Genomic DNA, 16,602 nt, shown 5'->3' on the forward strand with positions numbered 1-16,602 from the left:
TGCAACAGGATAGAGCTCCCGTAATTGCAAGTGACTAATTGTACAGGCACAGGGCCAGATGTTTTTGGCTCCGAGACATTGAAATAGATTTTGTTAGAAGGCAGTGGCTTCGAAAGTCTCGGGTTAGAGTTTAAAAGACATCCGGCTCCGTTGCAGTAATCCGTGTGTGACCTCGGCTTGATATTAAACAATCCTGTGCTACATTCCCAAGTGGTCAAAAATAACAGGGGAAACTGGATGGTGATTTGCGAGCGAGTCCTCTAAACACCCCCGTGCAGTAAACAAATTCTGAAATGGCTCCAAGTCGGCTGCACAATGGATCTTTTAATTGGGTTTCAAGGCTAATTAGTGAAAGAGGTTTTATCTCTCCCAAAGTCGCATTAGCTAGTAAGAGCTGAAGACATTAATTAATCATTAATCGGAGGAGCAAGGCAAATAATTCAACTTTTTGAGAGTGGCAGTGAAACTAGTTCCAAGGTCAATATATTCCGGGAATCTTGTGGGTTGTAAGCATAGATAGTGGAGCCAAATGTGCGTATGGCATACTTAACCCTTCACTGCCAGGTAAAGGGTGAATTTTTTCGCACTCCTTTAGTACCAAAGCAGTTTACCATCTTCTCTCTCTCTCTTTTTTTTTTGTTTGTGTAGATAGAAGCAGTTAAGAGCGTGTTTCATGTTTTAACTATTATATTTGTAAATTCCAAACAGCCTTAACATTTTTTACTATTGACCAGGTAAAAGTATTCAATATACAGAGTATAATATTAAATATGTCTGCTCAAAATAGTTGCATGTTTTTAGGGTTACAAAAAAAAAAAATGACTGCTCAGTCACTGGTGACGGAGAGGAGTCATCACGCTTCCATTCGCCATAATTGCAGATTGCTTCCTGATAGGATCAAAGGACACGATCTCCCCTCACCCCCTGTCCCTGGGATATTTGCCTTTTTTTAAGTTGCTGGTATTCTTCCTGTAAATTAAAAGAAGGCATGTCTGGGTTGTCCAATAGGAAGCCGCAGTGTCATTGCCCAGACGATGTTGCAGCTTCCTATTGACCCACAGGACTGAAGCCGGGTTGGCAACCATTTTGATTTTCTTGAATGGGAACAAAAATACCAGCAACTAGAAAAGCGAGTGTCTCTTGAATCTGGGGCAGTGGGTGGCAAAACCAGAGCGTTTTTTCCCCTAAATTCTGTAAAATAAAAAAAATGGGGTGATTGTTGCCCCCATTTGTTTGGAAATGGCTTTTCTTTACTACTTCAGCAGATAAATGAAACCGTTTCTGTTACTTCTCAGATGCTCCTTCTGACCGTGTGGAAGTGGTGTCGACTGATTTATAAAGCAGGTTTTAGAATCCCAGGATTTATTAGGACTCATAAAAATATTTTCCACATCAATCTTTCTCCATGACCTAAAACTTCTGGTATAGTGTTTTTCACTAGATTTTCTGGAATAGTGTTATTATTTAACATGGTATCAGCGATGTATGCGGGATGTGCAAAATAGAAGTGTAAAGACGAACTTAAAAGGAATGCAATGCGTGAAGTTCAAGAGTAAGGCATGACTAAGATAAGTTAAAAAAGCAGTCCTGCCAAAATTGTACTGCAAATACATTTTTTTGACATAACTGGAATCTGAACAATGTTCTTTTGCCCAGGGACCCCCTTATCCCAAGATACATACATTTCTGGGTGGCGGATTTCTCTCATTGAAAATCTAACATGGACGCCTGTGTCGACCAGTGACGTTGCGACTTCCTGTTGGCCTGTTGGACCTGTGAGATTTGGCTCCATATTGAATTCCTGGTGGGCGATTTTAAACACAAGCCCCTAAAGCTTGTATGTATCTCGGAAACTGGGGGAGGTCCCCATAACTGAAAATAACATGGTTCAACGTTCGAAGTAGCCCATGCTTCCAAATATGTAAAGAAAAGAAAAAAAAAAGATCTATAAAATAAAATTTGAGCAGGTGGGGCAGAGGTTGGTCCACCCAAATTTCTTCTTATTTATGTAACTTCCTTGTAGGTCTGTAATTTTGTGGTCAGTTGCTCGCTTTCAAATGACTCGCTCTGGATAGGGTTGCCAGGTGGCTTCTCCAAAAATACTAGACACAATGGTGAAAGGTGCGACGCACTCGAGACACACACACACACACACACACACACACCTCCGCTCCATGCGGTTTCCTTATCTCATTGGTGCCAACCCCAGGCTCCTGACACCTCCTCCTGATTGGCTGCTGCTTGGTAATGCAGCCAATCAGGATGGAGGAAGCTTCCTAGCCCCCTAGCAGCAGCCCTATTCTCTCCCTGCTTAGGAAAATCCCGTGGCCCCCCAAGCCGGTCAGGTCACTATGTCCAGAGAGGTAATGCCAGACACATACATGTCCAGTATTACCTCTAATTTTTTACTGGACAGTGTCCAAATACAGGACAGTCTGGTTCAATACTGGACACCTGGCAACCCTAGCTGTGGTGTGGATGAAGATTTCTTGGATTGTTGAGCTAAGGTTAAAGTCCTTGCAGATCTCATGTCTCATACGTGGTACATATAATCACTGCTGCAAAATACTTGATCAAAAAAATAATTAACACTGCTTTCCTTGGGATTGTTTTTTTTAAATTAAATATATTTTTTTGTTCAACATTTCCCCCCCACTTTTGACACATTATGACTGTAGACCACACTGTGTTTTACTGCCGGCTCCATGTGCCTTAATATCACACACCTGCAGATGCAGAGAATTCTGCACCCAAGTAGTTGGGCAGAATACCGATATGACCCTGACATGAGTTGATATTGACATTTAATCTGATACTACTGTCAGTCACCATGGGAATCATTGATGTGTCGGTGTCAAGCTGTTGCAGACCCGGCAGTCTCATACAGTAGAAGGCAGATCTGCCAATGTAAATGGGATCCCAAGACCCATCCTTCACTCTCCACCCCTAATGATACCAGCACCCTCCTTCCCCAGAGCATCAGTTTGCCTGCTTCCTCCTAATCCCTTCCCAACCCCAATCTCTGATGTTCTGTAATAGGCAGAAGTAAGAACACACACACACACACACACACTCACCATCTCCGCTTTGCAGCCAATGCCCGACTACACCCCACCGCGCCTTCGCTCAGCAGCCCTCACAAATCGCTGAATAACAATCACCCTCTCGCCGTCCCTTCTATATACGCCCGATTCCCACTTACTGTCCAATGGCCCAGTAATCACCGCCTCCGCTGTGCACCACGATTACTGTGTCAAAACGCCCGCCCCCCTATGTCCCCGCTTACCCCTCCAACAATTCATCACGCTCACCACCTCCGCGGTGCACACCACTTACCACCTACATACACTGTGCACCCCAATTACTATGACAAAATGGCCGTTATGTCCCCAATTGTTCACTGTCTCAAAATGCCCGGCTTCCCGCCCGCTCCGCTATCGCACTCACCGTCTCCGCTTTCTACCACACTTACTGTGAACAAATGCCCACCTTCCCGCCCACTCCGCTATATCCAATGGCCCAGTAATAATCGTGCTACCTGCCTTCGCTTATGCACCACGATTTCTGTCTCAACAATTCATCAGGCTCACCACCTCTGCTGTGCACCCCGCTTACCACCTCCACTGTGCACCCCCATTACTAGGACAAAATGCCTGTCACAAATGCCTTACCTTCACCGGCTTCACACCGGGAAACGAAGTGTTGAAGGGAGGGGGGGGGAGGGGTAAATCGGAGATGTGAACTGGGGGCGGGGGGGGGGGGAGCGCAGCTCTGAATGGGGGGGGGGTGGGCAGAGCTGTGAAGAGGGGGGAAGGGAGTGGAGAGAGCGTGGGAGCGACAACATTACATCCCGGGCAACGCCATGTATGTATGTATATATGTATTGTATGAATGTGCATGAATAATGTGCAAAGAATACGTTTGGTAACATTAACTTTTACATTAATGTCCTTTTTGCCTCCCTATCGAACAGATATTTTCTTGCGGTTTTAAATATTAACGCGATAAATCTCGTAGTACAATTGTGAGACGGTTTCCGTTTTTCCCGTCCCCAGGTACGAGCTTCCCTCTGAAGCAATCTCTTCACATGGGGTCTTCTTGAACCATATAAAAACAAAAAAGTTAATGCTTGATGTGCCCTGGGACACGTTTTCCCCCCTTTCCTGTATGGTGTAGGTTGTTTTGTGAGTGTCGGTTAACCACAATACCTTTTTGTTATGTATGAACGCTTTCTAAATGACCATTTGTCTTTTTTTACCCAGGTTGGTTTCCCACTGATTCTACCTATATAGAAGTTGTTTTATGAAGACCCGGCCATTGAACAAATCCTTCCTGCAAAGTTTAACAGGTAATACATTAGATTTAATAAGGGAATGGAAACGTGTGCTTGGGAAGATGGCAATAGTCAATTCGATTTCTCATCAAGAAAGACCTATTGGGAGCATGAACAGTTACAGACTCCTTGTACATGCACGGACGATGGTCCATTTGACGATCTCTGAAGAAGAATAGAATTTTGTGCAAACCTGACACAATTGGCGACTAAGGCCGCGCTTATAGTGCCAGCGATGCGAAGTCTCCCGAAAACAAAAAATACTTTGCCGCCGCGGCGTGCGCTCCGTCGCGGAAACTGGAAGCCGGCAAAATGTGATTTTTCAAGGGCTGTCGCGTCACGTGACAGCCCTTGAACAAATCAAATTGCCGGAATCCCGCGACCCCGCCGCCCGGCGAAACATAACTTTCGCCGGTGGCGACAGGCGACGTCACCCGCCGTGTCGCCATCGACGGCACTATATGCACGGCCTTACTTGGAAAATCACAGTCGCTATATAAGATAGCGGTGCATACGTTTTATTTATTTTTGTGTGTAAATTATTGTCCAAATGTCACACATCCTTACCTGAGGCCAGGTTACCTGCCAGAAGATCCCTACCTCTATTGCTATTTTTTCACTGCGAGTCTTCCTCGAGCATTTACAACAGGCGTGTCACAAATAACTTTTGTGATGCATTTTTTTTTAATGACAGGGCAGATCTCACTTGATGTGTCTCATTATTAACTGTAAAATGAATTAACAACCAAGCTCAGGAGCTGAATAACTTGTTCAGCGAATGCGTTGTAGAGTAGTGTTTTATAACCCATTTCTGTGTTGTTATGGTCTTTTTTATGGTTACACGTGGTCTTTAATACATTGTAATGCACCGTTCTCATTTGTGGCACTTCACCTTTTTAACTTCTCTGTCCCCTGGAGTACATCAAGCCACAAGCATAACCATTTATTATTTTATTTCAAAAGATGGCAAAGGCGATTTATTTTGATATGCTTTGCTGGTCTTCTGTGGTTCTTATTGCAGTCCCTGTAGGCCACTAAAACCATCACCGGGATTCATTTTTTTTATTTTTTATTAGAGGGAATGGAAAATGTACAACACGGATACCAAACACAAAGTGTGTTAGAGGTGGACAAACCAGTATCGGAGTCACCCGTGTGCATTGCGGTTTCAAATTCTCACCCACTCAAATACCCAACCGCCTCCCTGAAAGTAGGGATTTTAAAGCCATAGATGACATTTTGGGATGTGTATTTAGAATACATAACCTTCTTGCACTTCTCAACCATGCAACCTTCAGTAAAAGGCCTAAGCATTGTTTATAATGTAGGTTAGTAAGTGTCGCGTTCCCCGAATGATATAGCCGGCTGTCAACAAATTTTGTCAGAGGACCGGACTTTTGAAAGCCGCTCCCAAAGATGATTCAGTCCTAAAATCTGACTTGTTTACCAAACACAGAAAGATTAATCGGCTGCACATTTTCATACCACCCAGATTACTTACCTGATAGTCAGACTGAAGCGTAACTGTTCATACGTTATCATTTTAGCTACTGGGTTGTACTCTCGTGAGCAGACATTGGTATCATGCTTGGTGGTGGCGATTCTGGTGAAGAAAGCTATGGGGGGGGGGGAAAGCTATGGGGGGGGAAATTCTCCTGCGAATCGTTTTATTTCACTTGACTAAAAAAATAAATTATAACCGGTGATTTGGAAATGAGGACATATTAAACAGAATGCGTTTTATTAGGAAAGTTGATTTTGACTGTGTATATATATATAATAAACAGTTAGACATAGGGCGCAACAATGTAGACAAACAGTGGATGGTAGTCACTGTGAATACAAATGATCATAAATGTTCCTGATATGATGTAAGTGTAGAGTCCCCACTCAATGATCAATGTAACAGGTAAAAATAGACAATGTGGGTGGATGCCACCGCACGGACAATCGGAAGGGAAATGCCAGCGTCTCCCTCTCCTCCCCAGTGCGTCTATGGGATCAGCTCGACTCCAGTGGATGGATCACGTGATGTTTACTTGGCCCCGTTTCAGTGATGTCAGAGGATAGTGGGAAAGTCCATCAGCTCCAGCTGATCCAGCTAACCGGATCCACAACAAAACTGTATACCGCGCTGAGGCAGGTAGAAGGTAGTTAAGCACTACAAGGGTTACCTTAGGCATCAAGTTACAACAACCCTACGCGTTTCGTTCCGATCAACGGGACTTCATCAGGTGTAATAACACATGCAAGTCCACCTTAGATTATATAGGTGTATATATTGAACCATTGGTTGATTGTCCCAAGTGCATCTGCCAATCACAGATGATCTCTATAGCCCAACCAACCAAGCAGACATAACAACTGTGAAAGAGATATAGGAAGACATTTTTGGAAACCAAAGGTGTATTTTAAGTGTATGAGGTGTAAAATGTGTAAACTTGATGTGCATGAACTGAAACAGATTAAGAAATTTAAAAGTGAATTTACCATCAATCATTTTATCAATTGCGCTTCCTCTAATATAGTCTACCTCATCCAATGTCCTTGCAACAAACAACATATAGGTAGAACAACCAGGAAACCAACGCTCAGATTTGTGTTCTGGAAGAGGCACAAGAACAGGAGTGCAGAAGGTACCCTGTCTGCTCCCATAATGACACAGTCATTTGTAACCGGCAAATCGTAACCGGGACTCTCTTAGAGCTGCCGCCGTTAGCTTAACAAAAAAGCAGGACGACTACTTTCATTCCTGACATCAAAGGGTGGATCCGCGTGCAAGAATATATGTGGCACTGTTGTGCCCTTTACATTCCAACACTGAAAGGGTTAAGTAAGCGAACCATAATACAGTAAGTTGTTTCTAACAGGTGTTGTGGATTTATTTTTGTTACGATTTAGAGATTGATTTTCTTTGTGCTGAACAAAGGGGAAAAACTAGTTTGAAAGTGTAGCTATTACCCATGTACAGTGCAGAATAATGTTTTGGGTCCAAACTTGCATGCCACATAAACCTCTGTTGTAGATTCCTGTGCATGACGCACTTTTTGGCACTGGGTGCAGGCAGAGGATTGTGGGTCTGAGCAGGCACGTAAGTGCCCAAATTGTGCCTTGAAAAAACGAAAGCATGATTGATGGTGATCGCAGCCTGGATGTGAACATTAGATCATGAATAGTGCTGTTGAAACGTCTCGAGTATAGATTGGAATTGTTCACTTTCACGACCCGTTTCTACGCCGGCGAATGAATCATTTTTATTACCTGGTGCCCCTGTGATCACATTTACCCACGTAAGAGGTAATATAAGGTTACACCGTGAGACTGTAATGGTATGGGGAGAGACAACGCGATGACCACTTTCAGCAAGTAAATATGTTCAGTCTGTACCACAAGCTTTGTATCCTGACATAATGTTCTTACAAGCAGAACTGGATGGCTAAAGCAAGTGTTACTTCCGGTAGCTTCAATGATAGTAAAGAACAAGAATGAGAACCACATTGGATCTGAGACTGGATGTTGGGTTTGTGTGGCAAGAAATAATACATTTGCTACTGTTGAATGTAATCACTTTCTTCATTGTATGATTTCTCCAACCTTGCAAGCTGTTCATTTTCCGGTAAAGGGCTGAATAATGTTACTGTACTAATAAGAGTTAGGTTTATTTAGCTAAAAGACGGTGATGGATTTGCTTGAAATAGAAATCAAATCTATATGTTTAAATACATTTTTTTTATAGTAAATACAAATACCTCTTGTGGTGCATTTGCATGTCTCAGACAGGCCTGCACCCCTGTCTTTCCCCATTATCGCTTGGCAAACAGTGCTTCCACTGCAGCCAGGGATTCTGGGTAATGATATGCAAATGAGTACTGACAGGGAGTCTTATTGATCAATAAATATTTCTTGAAATTTGACCTAATAATGTTTGTGAGCTTTGTGTATTTACTTAATTTTAGATCCCGTATATATGTTTTTTTCTGTTGCATGTTAAGTAACCTCGTCATCTCCGTTTTGCTAGTTGGTTCTTTGGTGGGGAGGGCAAAGTGTTTTAATTTAATTGCAATGTCATCAGGGTACAAAAACAAGGTGAACAACACCTTGTAAATGCAAACTGTTTCTTAAAAAAACAAAAAAAACAAATCTTGACCGTTGAAATGTATTGTATTGTATTGTATGTCTTTATTTATATAGCGCCATTAATGTACATAGCGCTTCACAGTAGCACAGTAGTAATACATGTGGTAATCAAATAAATAACAGATAATATAAATACCAGATCATGGGAATAAGTGCTTTAGACATAAACATAACATTAAGGAAGAGGAGTCCCTGCCCCGAGGAGCTTACAATCTAATTGGTAGGTAGGGAGAACGTACAGAGACAGTAGGAGGGAGTTATGGTAAGTGCGTCTGCAGGGGGCCAAGCTTTATGTGCCATGTGTTCAGAATGTTCACAGTGCTATTCGTATGCTTCTTTAAGCAAGTGTGTCTTAAGGTGGGTATTAAAGGTGGATAGAGAGGGTGCTAGTCGGGTACTGAGGGGAAGGGCATTCCAGAGGTGTGGGGCAGTCAGTGAGAAAGGTTTAAGGCGGGAGAGGGCTTTAGATACAAAGGGGGTAGAAAGAAGACTTCCTTGAGCAGAACGCAAGAGTCGGGATGGTGCATAACGAGAAATAAATGCTTGCAAGATGTTTTTGAATAAGGCAACAATGTACATATTAAACATGTATTTACCATTGTCTTCCTCAAACATGCTACACTTTTAAAATGTAGAAATCGGTAATAACCAGACATTAAAAAGTTATGGTGGGTAAAAAAGAGACAAACCCTCCACCCATACATACATTGTACTGTAAATAAAAATACCACTTGTGAGTACATTCACGTCTCGGACAGGTCTGCAACCCTGTCTTTCCCCATTATCGCTTAGTAAACTGTGCTTCCACTGCAGCCAGGGATTCTGAGTAACGACGCTGTGCTCATTTGCATGTCACTACCCAGAATCCCTTGATGCATACTTACATCTAAGCCCAGATGCTGCAGGTGTTCTGCTATAGGGTTGGGGTGTTTGTGTGTTCAACTAATTTGCCAAAGGGGATACAATAGAAAACATTAAGAAGGGTTACAAACTTATTATAATGTAATTTTAGATGCATTTAAAAACGTATATATTCTTGCAAAATGTTGAAATATTATTTAACAAGTGAGTTTTAGACAAATGTAACTTTGCTCCTGCTAATTTCATATTAGTTGCTTGGGCAGCTGAGCATCCAAGGGCCACATCACTGGCTGGCCAGTTGAAGGGTCTTGAAAAGGGGTGCGCAAACTTTTCAGTCTGCTCCCCCCCTGCCTACTCGCGCCCCCCTCCTTACCTCGTCTCCGGTGTCAAATGAGGCCGCAGGGTCACGCAACGTCACATTGCTATGGCAACGTGACATCACGTGATCCCGCAGCATCATTTGACGCTGCGTTGCCTGAGACGAAGTAAGGGACGTTACAGAGGCCTCGCGTGATCCCCTGGCATTTAATTGAAATGCCTTGGGGAAGAGTGCAGGGCCTCCAAGTCCCGCTCCCCCCTTAAAATCTCGTGCCCCCACAGTTTTTGTGCACCCCTGGTCTAGGACATGAAACCTAGAGGGCGTGTTCTCACCATAGCTACTCCTAAGTGGCCTCTAAAGATGAGCTTAACATTGATGGGGGTGATATCTAACAAACATTTTCTCCAGGTAATGTAAGATCATGTAAAACACAATAGGTGCATAATGCTAGCTATGCTTCCCAGCACCCTACTCAATTAGTGGTAACAATGTTTAATGTAAGGACTGTTTCATTGGATAAACGTATTCTCTAATGATTTTGATTTTAATTTTTTTTTCTCCAGTTCTTGTGATTATTTCACTTTTTTTTTTGCTATGGAGAGTGGCTCGTAATAGACGCCCCTAATGTGGCTTCATATAGACTGTCATTCCAGCACCCTAAATTATTTTAAAAATAAATATTTGGAAGCTTGTGCAAGCTCTTTATGGAAGTCTTGATCATTGATGATGAGGATGCATTGTATCTTCACCCATTCCTTGCTGATGGTCCATCACGTATATCCAGAACAGCACACAAAACATATCCCGCAAAGCAATAATAATATGGAATATTTATAGTTTGCTATAGCTAACATTATGGGTAAAAAAAATAATTCAAACTGATCGTCCTAAATGAACACACAGCAGAAGATTTAAGGACTTGCAAAGAGAAACCTTTTAATAAGTGAACCTGAATTGCTTCTGAATTAAAATCACAAATATATATTTTGGAAATATTGATTAACCCAATATATTTACACTAGTACTGTACAGTAAATTTGGTCATAAACCACAATCTAGGCATTAACAGTAATAGCATCAAAATATTAAGACAAAAACACATCGGTGGAAGCTTGGCACATAATCTAAAAATAAATTCTTTAAGTCACATATTAGAATTACTGAAGTTTCAGTCCAGCATGGAACCCACCATTTTTAACATAGAAATCGTGATAACATTGCAATTTTTTACATCCGGAAAAAAACATTCTGCAAACAATTTGCTGAAATGCACAGTTTTAGAAAATAAGACGACATGAAATGTTTGCAGAAGCAACTGTATGTATGTATGTATGTATGTATTTATATCTTTATATAGCACAATCCATGTACATACAGTAGTGCTTTACAGCAGTAATACCTGTGACATAGTAGGGAATAATTGCTTCATACATAAAAGTGGACCTTATGAAAAGGAATCCCTCCCCCAAAGAGCTTACAATTTAAGTGGTATGTAGTGATAACTTAGAGACAATAGGTGGGGTTCTGGCAAGGGGTCATGGTAAATGCATATGAGATGCATAGTATCAGCCAAAGGAACTACCCAAATGCTTAATTAAAGAGGTGCAATTTAAGATGGGCCTTAAAGGTGGAGAGAGAGAGGGTGCTCGGATAGTGAGGGGAAGGATAATCCAGAGGTGTGGGGCAGTAAAAATCCTGGACGATCTTAATGGTTTCTTCTTTAATAGAGTTGTTTTACTTTTCTCTTTGAAGAAACAGAGTATCAGGAGCAGGGCCCTCGCTGCCTTGTGTCACTGTTTGCGCCTGTCTGTCCTTGTGTGTATGTCATTCGGTTTGTGCAATTGATGTCGCACTGTACCGCGCTGTGGAATATGTTGGCATTTACAAATAAATCACACACACCTCACCGGCCCAGTCATGTCCGAGGTGCCATCACAGGATTGTAACGTGCCCTACTGGCACTCGAAGGGTTAACGTGGCAACCCTGCCCGTCATTTAGTTAGACTCTTATCCCCCTGAGCATGGCTTGCTTTTTATCCTTCGTGTTTTTTGTTTCGAGCGGTAACCGTGATATTTTTCATCTCTAATAATAATAGCATGTTCTTGTATAGCGCTGCTAGTTTTACGTAGCGCTTTACAGAGACATTTTGCAGGCACAGGTCCCTGCCCCGTAGAGCTTACAATCTATGTTTTTTGGTGCACAGGGAGATAAAGTGACTTGCCCAAGGTCACAAGGAGCCGACACCAGGAATTGAACCAGGTTCCCCTGCTCCAAACTCTGTGCCAGTCTCTACTCACTGAGCCGCTCCTTCTCCCCATCCGAGGCACTAAGCTCCTGGGACTGCTCCATGTGGACCTCCGGGATGCCTAATAGATTTTACCTCCTGACGGAAGAGGTGAAAATATTCCCTGTTGGAAAGGGCATAAAAAGATCCCCTAATGCAAAAATGCAGAACAAACCACGGCACCGACGGAGCATGTTATCACCCGACTTTACAGTACAGGGTTATGTAGCACAAGCAAAGATAACTCCCCCAGACATAAGTATTATAATAACTTTATTTCATGCAGTGCTTTTCTCCGAATGGGACACACAGCGCTTCACAATTACAGTATAGTGCACGATACGCAGCACAGGAATTTTACAGACACCGTACGTGCCCAGGTGAGCTCACAATCTATGTTTTTGGTGCTTGAGGCACAGGGAGATAAAGTGACTTGCCCAAAGTCACAAGGAGCCGACACCGGGAATTGAACCCGGTTCCCCAGCTACAAACTCTGTGTCAGCACCTTTTCTCACTGAGCCGCTCTTTCCTTAGTGCGGGTGCACTGAACAGCTTAGGTTTTAACCCCTTCAGATGCTGGAGGGGATGCAATCCATGATGTAGGGCAGCGGTGCGCAAACTGGGGGGGGGGGGGGCGCAGGGTTGTCTGCGGGGTTTACAGAGGCCCCGCGCGATTCCTGGAGACACTTAAATGAAGTGCCGGGAAAGCGGCAAAGGCCTCTGTAAACTGCACTTACCTCGGCTCCGGCGACTTCTGGAGACGCGTCGCCACGGCAACGTGGCGTCATGACGCCGGAGCCGAGGTAAGAAGGGCGGAGAGAGGGGAACAGCCGGCAGGGGGGCGTAGGGAAAAAAAAGATTGCGCTCCCCTGATGTAGGGAACCAAAGGGGGGAAGGCAATGACATTCTGCTTCGTTGACTATTTCTGAGTGCTGTGGAGAAATGGCGCGCACGGTGAGCCCCATGGGAATAGGCATGAGGATGTGCAGAAGTGTCGTGCGATTTGACGTACTGCTGGTTCAGTGTACGTGATTGTGTGTGTCTGCGATCCTCCCCTCTCTGCTGAGTCAGGGGATGGGGGCGTTGGCGGTGGCGAGAGATGCAGCACATCCACTGTAAACCGGGTGTTTTCCAGCTGCTGCAGATCAGAGTGACACTAGTGGGGGGTTTGAAACAGATGTTTAAAGTAAGATGTTATGGTGCTGAATCCTCTAACTTTATGGTAATGTATGAAGTTGGGCTGTTTAATCTCGGAGATATACCTGTATTCAATAGGTGCGATCGTCCGGAAACGACCATACGAATGTTAGTTTTTGTGCGATCGGCCCCATCAGACCTTACTGAATAAGCCCTAACTTTATTAAGGATGCAGGCCAACCTTAAACTTCCCCCCCTGTTTTGTTTGTTTTTTTGCGCATGTGTGACTTCTCCATTAAGAAGTACTGTAGTTATGAATAAAGTAGCAGTTAATAGCACTATTTGCTTTTTTAGCAGTATGTTCTTGTTTGTTTATTTTTTATTTTTAATCTTCATCGCTGACCTTTAGATTCACTGTATCAACATTTCAAATCGCTTTACCAGTTTGAGTATCTTGTAACTTCTGCTTACCACAACATTTTTTTGTTTTCAACTGTGATTAAAGGTTATAGACCTAGAGATCTGCCACAATCCTACTACATGCCCATAATCGCTGGGTGCTTTGGCAGCAAGAAGCATACCCTGCCTGTTCTCCAAAATTAGATGAAAACAGGTACTTTGTATTGGACCATTATGAAAATATTTAATCAATGTTCAAATAAATGAGTCTTTTTAAACCTACACATGCTTCTCAGGCCAATAACTACATTTCTGATTACTTTTTATGTTGATTCAATGAAATGTATATCACGGTCTGCCCGAGCAGGAACAGCACCTAGGACGCGTCCACCAGGAAGAAGGTATTTAAATGCGGTGAGCGTCTCTACACCCTGGCTGCGGCCTAAGAGACGAGGCTGCTGCAGTAAAAACTGTAATGCATGCAAGTTTCCCCACATTATGCTCTTATATGAGACTGTTGTTGACGTGTGGCATGTATATAAATTATATGCAAATTCTTTAAACTTTTCTAGTATGAGTGTTCAGTTATCCGAGGCTCCGTGTGGTCAGGTGTTTACATGCGTTGAGGCTCGCTCGGATCCCATGCTGGAATGTGAGAGTAGGGTGATATTTTCGAGTTGCCCAAATCAGCGGTGGCTGTGTTTTTTTTGACATTATACAGTATAGCAATCTGATTAGATTACCCACGTTTTAAAGACCTGATATTAAATCTAATGACGATTATCTTTAAAAGGAAAATTGTAGAAGATTTTTCTTTCTTTTCGTCCTTCTTTTCTGTTGGCGTTTTTAATTAGGTCGCCAGGAGGGTGCTTTGCGTGTAACTGCGAGTCATGTTAACGTTTTCAGGCGTACACGTGAAGCACGCTCTAGTCAAGGGGTGGCCAACTACAGTCCTCAAGGGCCACCAACAGGTCAGGTTTTCAGGATATCCCTGCTTCAGCACAGGTGGCTCTGTCAGAATGGCCGAGTCACTGATTGAGCCACCTATTCTACAGCAGGGCTAGCCTGAAAACCTGACCTGTTGGTGGCCCCTGAACTAGTTCTTCTAATATGTCCCTGTATTTGTGCATACGTAGCTATCGATGTGCTCACTATGGGTACAATAGACTGTGATGAGTCGGCAATATTTCTTTTAAATCCAAATACATAAAGCAAAATTGCATACATTTGGATGAAAAACATTCTGCTGAGTTAATTGCGTAAAATAAAACCCATCAGTGGTACTTATTTGTTGTGCAAAAAAAGTAAAACGTGTCATGCTAGTGCTAGAAAGAGGCTGTTGGCAATGCTTGGGCTTCATTAAAAAGGTCATTGGATTGATGAAGTGTTGAGTTCCTTGTATGCATGTGTCATTTTATTTCTATAGTGCCAGAGTTTCCGCAGGTCTTTGCAAAATTACAAGTACAAACAATGGGGAAGAGTGACAGGTAAAGGATAATATAAGGCAAAGGGAGACTGGCCCACAGAGCTTACACTTTATGCTCATTGAAATGCTCTCTCGTTTATTAAAACCTGAGGTGACTTTGTATATAGCTGACTCTTCGTGCCACGGCACGGTTCCACGCTGAGTGTTTTGGGAAGATGTGCTCCCCACAGGTCATTGGAAGGCTGTGTGCTTCCTCACAGCTGCTCGATGTTCATGTAATTTATAATGTTTCCTATACGGGGCTGGCAGTTTACACCTCTCTGTGCATAGAGTTTTGCAGGTGCACTGAGCTAACAATCCTAATATTAATGCCTGAATCTTTACCCACTTCATGATCCACCCACTTTACCCATCGGACATGGGTGTTGATACAAAGAGACACCAGCCCCATGTTGGGGACAGCAATAATGAGAATGGGACCTTTTGCCCGCAACCAAATTACCACCGGTGCTCGACCGCTATAACTACTGGGTGAGTCACTGCAGGTCACCTCGCTGTCACCGCCAGCGCCCCTCCCAGCCGGGCCCGCCCACACATGTCCTCGGTGCCTCTCCCAGCCGGGCACTGCCGCATATCCTCAGTGCCCCTCCCAGCCGGGCACTGCCGCATGTCCTCAGTGCCCCTCCCAGCCGGGCACTGCCGCATATCCTCAGTGCCCCTCCCTGCCGGGCACTGCCGCATATCCTCAGTGCCCCTCCCAGCCGGGCACCACCTCCCCCACATGACATCAGTGCCCCTCCCAGCCGGGCACCTCCCCAACATGTCCTCAGTGCCTCTCCCAGCCGGGCACCTCCCCAACATGTCCTCGGTGCCCCTCCCAGCCGGGCACCTCCCCAACATGTCCTCGGTGACTCTCCCAGCCGGTCACCGCCGCATGTCCTCGGTGCCACTCCCAGCCGGGCACATCCCCCACATGTCCTCGGTGCCTCTCCCAGCCGGGCACATCCCCCACGTCCTCGGTGCCTCTCCCAGCCACAGGGCACCTTTGATGCTCAGAACACTCAGTGCGGCCTCCAGCAGCGGGAAATATAAAAATGTCATGTCTGCTGGCGGCCGAGCTGAGTGTCCTGCGCGTCAGACGCCCTGTCGCTGGGAGAGGTGCTGAGGACATGCTGTGGTAGAGGTGCTGTGAGGTGCTGAGGACATGCTGCGGTGGAGTTGCCCTGCGGCTGGGAGAGGCGCTGAGGACATGCTGCGGTGGAGGTGCCCTGCGGCTGGGAGAGGCGCTGAGGACATGCTGTGGTGGAGGTGTCCTGCGGCTGGGAGAGGCGCTGAGGACATGCTGTGGTAGAGGTGCTGTGAGGTGCTGAGGACATGCTGCGGTGGAGGTGCCCTGCGGCTGGGAGAGGTGCTGAGGACATGCTGCGGTGGAGGTGCCCTGCGGCTGGGAGAGGCGCTGAGGACATGCTGTGGTGGAGGTGTCCTGCGGCTGGGAGAGGCGCTGAGGACATGCTGTGGTAGAGGTGCTGTGAGGTGCTGAGGACATGCTGCGGTGGAGGTGCCCTGCGGCTGGGAGAGGTGCTGAGGACATGCTGCGGTGGAGTTGCCCTGCGGCTGGGAGAGGCGCTGAGGACATGCTGCGGTGGAGGTGCCCTGCGGCTGGGAGAGGCGCTGAGGACATGCTGCGGTGGAGGTGCCCTGCGGC

The 16,602-nt window shown here is 44.8% G+C and overlaps 1 protein-coding gene across 3 annotated transcripts in view; it reads left to right on the forward strand.

Annotated features, from left to right (window-relative positions):
• The window catches only part of NCOA2 (nuclear receptor coactivator 2), a 213,215-nt gene that overhangs the window by 58,030 nt on the left and 138,583 nt on the right, over positions 1-16,602 (forward strand). For all 3 annotated transcript variants that reach the window (XM_075583705.1, XM_075583726.1, XM_075583711.1), the window contains exon 2: positions 4,263-4,348. The gene's annotated coding sequence lies outside the window, so the exon portion shown is untranslated. The remainder of the gene's footprint in view (positions 1-4,262; positions 4,349-16,602) is intronic.

This window comes from Ascaphus truei, chromosome 2 (genome assembly GCF_040206685.1).
Source record: "Ascaphus truei isolate aAscTru1 chromosome 2, aAscTru1.hap1, whole genome shotgun sequence".
Taxonomy (NCBI): Eukaryota; Metazoa; Chordata; class Amphibia; order Anura; family Ascaphidae; genus Ascaphus; species Ascaphus truei.